This window comes from Cupressus sempervirens, chromosome 8 (assembly GCF_028749045.1).
Source record: "Cupressus sempervirens isolate cs-2001-9-10 chromosome 8, ASM2874904v1, whole genome shotgun sequence".
NCBI lineage: Eukaryota > Viridiplantae > Streptophyta > Pinopsida > Cupressales > Cupressaceae > Cupressus > Cupressus sempervirens.
The window spans coordinates 324,812,171-324,819,709 of NC_143125.1; positions in this window are offsets into that span (position 1 = coordinate 324,812,171).

Consider the following 7,539-nt stretch of genomic DNA (forward strand, 5'->3'; position numbering starts at 1 on the left):
TGTAGTTGTAACTTGGCAAGGTAATAGGAATGATCTCTCTTTATAATTTTGTAACCTAAGTCCACTACCATACATGAAACATTGTTTAGTCAGCTTAACCAAATGAACTTATGGGTAATTGCTTGACTGCAAATGCAATAATGGGATCTAAAATAGTCTTTATTGAGATCCCTCTCTTATTTCACATGACACCTATATTCTTTTCTTTAACATCCTTTACATCACTTTGCATGCTCTTAAGTTGGTCAAGGGTAGGATAACTTGATACCCTCTATACAATTCTTTTAGAAATTACGATTGGTACACCTTCTAACTACATCTAGTTGGCATGTCTATAGCTTAGAACAATCTAAATCCATCATTTTTAAACATTTGAGGAAAATTTGGAGCATGCATTAACCATTTTAATTTAATGACCTTATTCTTTTCCCTCAAAACTCCATTGTCACATAGCTTATTGTAGACATCTCTAATTTTCATATCTTCCTTTCTATCCAATCTTTCCATTATAGCAACATCTCACATCCTAGACCATGAGAACCTTTGGTGGTATCATAGATACTGCACTAAACGAATCTCCCTTGTATGGAATCTCTAGAATTTCTTGAAATAGGGGTTTCCTAACATCATTGCTTATTAGCTAAATGTTGAAAACCTCTTTCCCCTCTTTTCTAACATTAAACAAAGAACTAGCTACCATTTTAATTTACTAATGGTAGTGATAAATGAAACAGCATAACTCAACACAAGTTGAATACCTCTTGAATCCATAGAATGGTGTTGACTAGTAGTTACATTTGGTTAGTAAACACTAGAATCTCCTTTTACAATTCTTCTTCATATTCTTCAAATTTTGGTAAGTGTGAATGAGTTAAAAATTGACTATATATTCCTTAAATTCAATAATAAATGCTCAGTGCTTATACAGCTATAGGCTTAGCCAATATAGGATTTTCAACACACTCGGCTAACATAGAATTTGTTTGGCATACATAGTGATATTGTCTCATACTAGCCTTGACTTTATCACCTTAGTAACAACATAAAAAAACAACATATCTATAGAATAACTCATACTCTTAACTTCTTTATTTTATCTTGATTCATGCATATTTATTCTTTTAAGATCTTGGATATTTGGAACTGATGCATAATATAAATTTTCAAATGTCAATTCCACACATACCCTTTATTACCTAGTTGGGGGTGATGTGATCACCTAATCCATTAGATGAAGTGAACTCATATATACTTGATGTACTACATTTTTCCTTCTTTCTCCATGTCTTGTTTATCTAAACCTTTACTTTCTCAACATTTACCTTTTCTTTGCCTTTACTAGGTTAATTACTCAATGCTGGTGACCTAGTTGGATAGTTTCTACTAACATGAACAGTCTTTAGAAAAATAAAGCATGTAGTCTCACTCAACCATCTATTTTACTTTCCTCTAAAATGTGTGTTTATTCAATTTTTAGGAATATGTTCATATTCTTGACAATAGTGACAACTGTACCTTGTGTTGTAATTCCAATAATAGCAATTTCTATCTTTGTGTAACTTTGTCTATTTGTTTGATGTCCACTTGGTGTTAAATCTTCATTCATATGCTTTGTGTCCACTTTTGACAATTGTAATGGTATCCTTCAAATCTTTGAGTACTCATGGTCTTGGTCTTGCATTCATTTTCTTGATGTGCATATTTGTTGCAATTATAGTAGTATCCTCTGTATTTCTACTTGGGGATTTGGTTGATAGTTTTTCTTTTGCAAACATTTGTTCTATGACCCAATTTTCCATAATTATGACAAGTTGGTTTGTAGTCCTTTTCTCACCATTTTTAGATGATTCTCCTTCTTCAATATTAGTGTATCCCAATACAATAGTATCATTATTAGGTCTTGGTGATTCCATCAATTTTTCAAAGTGTTTTATGGCTTCACTTGGTTTGTTGACTCCTTCAATGAATTCCTTTTCCACTCTTAGTTCATTTTGCAATAAATCATTCTATGACTTAAGGGTTATGACCTCAATGTCCTTTCCATTCAATTCATGATTTGAAAGCATCAATTGATTCATTGTATCCAATTGCATGTCAGCAATATTTTGCACATTTTGTTGGAATGTTCAAAATGGGAAGACTACTTCTAAGAGGGGGGGTGGGGTGAACCAAAAGTATCACACTTTTAACCTTTTTCAATCCTTTAAACATATAACTCAAAAGTAAATTGCATGCATGTAAACATATAAATGATCATAAAGTAAACACATGTAATAACACACATAACACCAAATTTGGTAACCCAAAAACCCTCCAGGAATAAGAAGGTAAAATTGAGGTGGAGATGATACCCACAAAAATTACTGCAACAATAAATGTTTGACCACTTTTGATGGTCTGCGTTGTGAAAGGCATGCCCTGCTAAAGGCTTTACATTGTGTCAATAGTGACCTAGTTAGAGGATTTAAAAACACTTTACATAAAGTGTCAAATTGTTAAAGGATTTAGTCACCTCTTCAAAGGATCTACAAAGTAGTTGTTAAACTAACCTATCAACATAAGATTTTCACTTATCTAATATAATGGCTAGAAAATATTAGGAATCTTTGACCTAATTTCTTACAATCTTCAATTTCTTATTTCAGGCACTTGATCTTCGCACTCTAATCTTGATCCTTTGAGATATGATATCTAATCCTGTCCCTTGTATTTTGATCAACTAGATATGTAATTGTTGTTGTGTTCCTCTAAGTCTTTCTCACTTTTACACTAAATTTCACTATAGTTTACCCATACATTGTTCTCTTCCACACATACAATGGGGTTTTCAACCTCCTTTTAAAGATTTTTAAGACTTAGGGTTAGGTATGGATCTATGATCCATATTGAATCTTGAGTTTCTTCTCATTGCTTGCATTTTCCTCATTGGTTGCATGCCTTTTCCATTTTTCTAATTGGTTGCATGCTGATTGCATAGGAAATGTAAAAGATTCATCCTTATCCTTTTTCTTCTTCGAAATCCTTCTATGTTGGCTCCAAAAATGGTTTGCATCTTAGTTTGTGAGGGCACAAACTTATATGTTGATTCTATGTTACTAGACACATACTAGACTATTGGTGCTCGACACATATACTATCCTAGATTGCTTAGAGCCTAGTACACTCTGTCTTGCTTGGCACATGTATGACTCCTACTGGTGCTTGACACATATACTATCCTAGATTGATTGGCACCTATTACACTTTGTCTTGCTTGGCACATGTATGACTCTAGATCACTTGACATATATAACATTCTGACTTGCTTAGCATCAACTATGACTCAACACCTATATATCACTCAACACTTATATAATGCTCAACACTTGAAGTCACTTGACTCCTGTTGGAAATCTAACTTGGCACACACTATGGCTTGGCATACATAGTGTACTCAGCTTCAATGTACAAAGTGGTTAAGTGTATTGACACTCAAATGTCAAAACCATCTAAGACAAACAATCTCCCCCTTTGACATGAGTGTCAAAAACACTTAACTAAACAGTAATAATCTATTCTTATGAGTACCTTATCCAAAAAAAATCAAAATTTGTTCAAAATACCTTATAACTCCCCCTGAGCTGATTGTGCCTTATTCATTCTTGAAACCAAAATTCTGTGTTGATGTGCCTAATACTCTTTGTCTTTTGCCCTGTACCTATATTTTGTAACTATGTTCTATATTTGATCTATTAGAGCTATGGAATACCTAAATTTTGTAAATCCCTCTTATTTTGTCTTATTAATTATCTCCCCTTTTTGGCTATCTACAAACTTTCCTTTTTATTCAAAATGAATGAAATAATGTAATCAAAATTTATAGTATTCTCCCCCTTTAGTTATATCTTCATCAAAATATTATATCTATAGTATTCTCACCCTTTTTTATAGTAATGTCAAAGGGTTCTAAGGAGTAATACCATACTTAGCCAAAAAAATGTGTTGTTTGCCTCCATTATCATTTTCAGAGTTGCATCCCAATTCTCCAAAACAATGTCAAGTGACTTGTGCTGGATGGAAGTCTCTGCAGCAAGGTGTACAAGTCCATCAAGTGTAGAAAGATTTGGATCTTTCTTTAAAACTATTTCTACATATACTTGCTCCTTGTGGAGGACTTCCAAATGCGGGGTGACAGAGAATTGAATTTACATCAATTTAGCCTTTATATTGGCTTCCTTTGCTATGAGTACAAATAACTCCCTTTGAGTGTGAAGCGATTGTGCAAAATGCTTCTCACTTTGAGCTAGATCTTTTGGCAGTTGCATGATAGAAATCTTCAAATTTCTTTCCAAGCTCATTATTCTCTGACTTGTTTCTTGTGTGAAATTGAAAAAATCACATAGCTTCTTGTACAATGAGATAATGTTCTCAAGTACAACTTTGAACTTGTCTATTTTCTTGGCCAACTCAACCTATTCAAGTGCTATACCACTTGATATATTTTCATTCACCTTCCCTTGAAATTTTCTTTCTGACCATTCCATGAGTTTAACATTAGTATCCTAATCTTCATCAGTCACCTGGTCAACTATATAAGATAGTTGTTCTATCATGGGCTTTGCTTCATATGGTGACTATAAGCTGAAGGCATCCATAAAGATGTCCTTAATCTCATTCAATGCTTTCTTGTGTTTATACTCTTTTTTGAGTATTTCCTACCTCATCCTTCTATCTAATGCATTTTGCATTTCATTGATTTGCACCATTGTGATGGTCTTGGAGTCATAGGAGGGTATTACAATATCTTCATCTAATTTAGGGTCTCCATAGTGAACTACCCTTGCCACTCTAGTTGAATTCAAGCCTGGAGTTGAGACTTGCAAAGGAATGGCTTCAGTGCTTGGCTTCTAAAGGGTCTTTGTAGGAGTGCCTAACTTTGGTAGTTTTACCAATGTTTGAATGATGGCCTACTCTTCTTTTGAGGTATCCTCCTTCTCATTAATCTTTTTCTCTTCGATGCTTGGCTTCTATGTGTTGTAACCTACTATTGTAGGTGGTGGAAGCATCAAAATTTTAGTATAAGTAGTTGTATAAGTGAAAGGTGGTTCTTGTGGTTTCACCTTTTCTCTTTGTGGTTCTGCTACTACCTTTTTTAGTCTGTCTACACTCACCAATATAGGGCTTGTGCATAATTGTGCCTGTAAAGTAGATTGGTGAAGGATCTTGGAGAGATCCTCTACAATAAGGGGATTGATGTTCTGAGCTGACTTGTTAGGAACATCCTTAATGATTATTGTGTCTACAGGTGTAATGGTTGTATGAGGTGAACTAGGAGGTGGCATTTGTGTGTCTTGCATGCTCTGTTCCTCTTGATGCTGTTGTTGTTCAACTATTACCATGCCTTCTCCCTTAGCTGATTCCTCCTCTTCTTTCTCTTTATTCTCTTCCTCTCCTTTTTCTTCCTCACTTTTCTTTTCCTCCTCTTTCTTTTCTTGTTCCTACTTCTCTATTTCCTTTGCCTCTACCTTCTCCTTGATATTGGCTTCTACTTTATTTGCCTCTTCATCTTTGTCATCAGTTATCTTATAAATTGTTTTCCACAATTGTGTGGATTTATTTACTACATCCTCTATCTTATTTTGAAGGATGCTGAAGGCTATATACTTAGGTCCAAATTTGGCATCATGTTTCTTATTAGCCTTTGTTATTTGACCCTTTATCATGTCAGGTTTTACTTGAGCTAAGGTAGATTCTCTAATCTCCTTTTCCATTTTTAGACAATAATGCCATTTATTGTCAATTATCTCATACAATTCCTTGGGCATGGTATTGTCAAGTTCTAGAGGTGTGTTTTTGAATTTTGCCATCATGGCATACACATATTCCTCTACTTAATTTTTCTCTTCTCTACTAAGCTTATTAAAATCAAGATTCTTTAAATCATTTAAATCTGCATTCCTAATCTTTTCACAAATTTTGTCTAAGGCAGATTTAGGAGGATGACTTACCACTCTGAATTGGTTGTTATCCTCTAATTCTGTTCTTTCTTCATCGTCTGTATCTGGCTATGCCATATACTTCCTTCTCTTCTTTGGCTCTTCAGTAGGCTATTTACTAGCTTTCTTTTTCTCTTTTGTTTCCTCTTTGGCCTTTTGTGTTGTTGCCCTTATAGTAGCCCTTGTTGCTAGTGCTGGCTTGGCTTGAGCTGGCTTAGTGACCTTCTTGGGTTTTGGCCGAGCTATAGGTTGAGTTTTAGCCTTTCTTTTCTTTTTCTTGGTAGGTGTAGGTGCTTCCTTGGCTTCTTCTTCCTTGGAACCTTCCTCCTTTCTTCTCCTAAACCTTGGGTCAATTCCATTGGACCTTGCCCTTGCTCTTCTTCTTCTTCTTCTTCTTCACCACCTGCTTCTTCTTGAATGCTTGCTCCAAATTTATTCTTTATCTTCTTTACTAATTTATCTTTCTTCTTGATAACTATGGCTATCTTTAATTCAGTCTCAACTTTGGATTTGACAACATCATATGCTCCAAAGTGAGGAGCCTTCTTGTTTGTCTCTTCTACAAGAAATGTTGTGATTGTTGCTGAGGCTTCATCTACATCAAGCTCATAGCCAAATGGCCTTAGCCATCTTACTCTTGGTATTGCTTCTTGGATGTAGGTGTTGTCAATGTCAACTAAGAAGCATATCTCATTGACATGTTGCTCTACCAATGAAATCGGTATTCTCATTCTCTACTTCATGGAATTCTTAAAATCTTCAAAGTAGCTTATCATTTGTGCCTCAAAATTATCACCCATTTGATCACTAAACTCATTGATTTGAGTAATTGTAGTTTTTTTAGGGTTCCAATTCACCTTTCCTAAAGAAGGAAACTCGTCTATAACATAAAAGAATATACACATAAGAACTAAACCAAATTTACATTGAGCACCTTTTGATCTCTTTATTTCTCCTAGGTTTTCATTAATATGCTGCAACATAAGTTTTGATAGATCATATGTGTGATCTTTCTTCACCAATTAGTAGATTACATCAACAACTATGCATGGCACACTGTTCAATCTGTTGGATTGATAGAATTTGTGTGATATTACTCTCACAAAAAAATCTAGAAGAGGATTAGTCATAGTATCAATAGTCATACCCCTCTTATTCTATTTGACACCTGTATTCTTTTTAATGATCTCTTTGGAATCACTGCGTGGGGTCTTAGGCCAATCTAGGGTTGGGAAAGTCGTAACCCTATGCACTATCCTTTTAGTGATCTTTACTGGTCCTATTTCTAGCCATAAAAATCCATTGTGAATTCTACTCAAAACAATCCGAATCCATTCAGTTTTTAATCCTATAGGGTAAATTGGGGCATTGGTCAAACCCTTTTTCTCAATTATTTGGAATTCCTCCTTTAGAATCTTATTCTCACACAATTTATCATAGGCTTGGAATATTTCTAGATCACCTACTGCACCTATCCTATAGTTATGGCATTTTCTCACATCTTGCACCATGACAACCTTAGGTGGAATAATGGATAATTCGCCAGCTAGATCATTTCTATAGG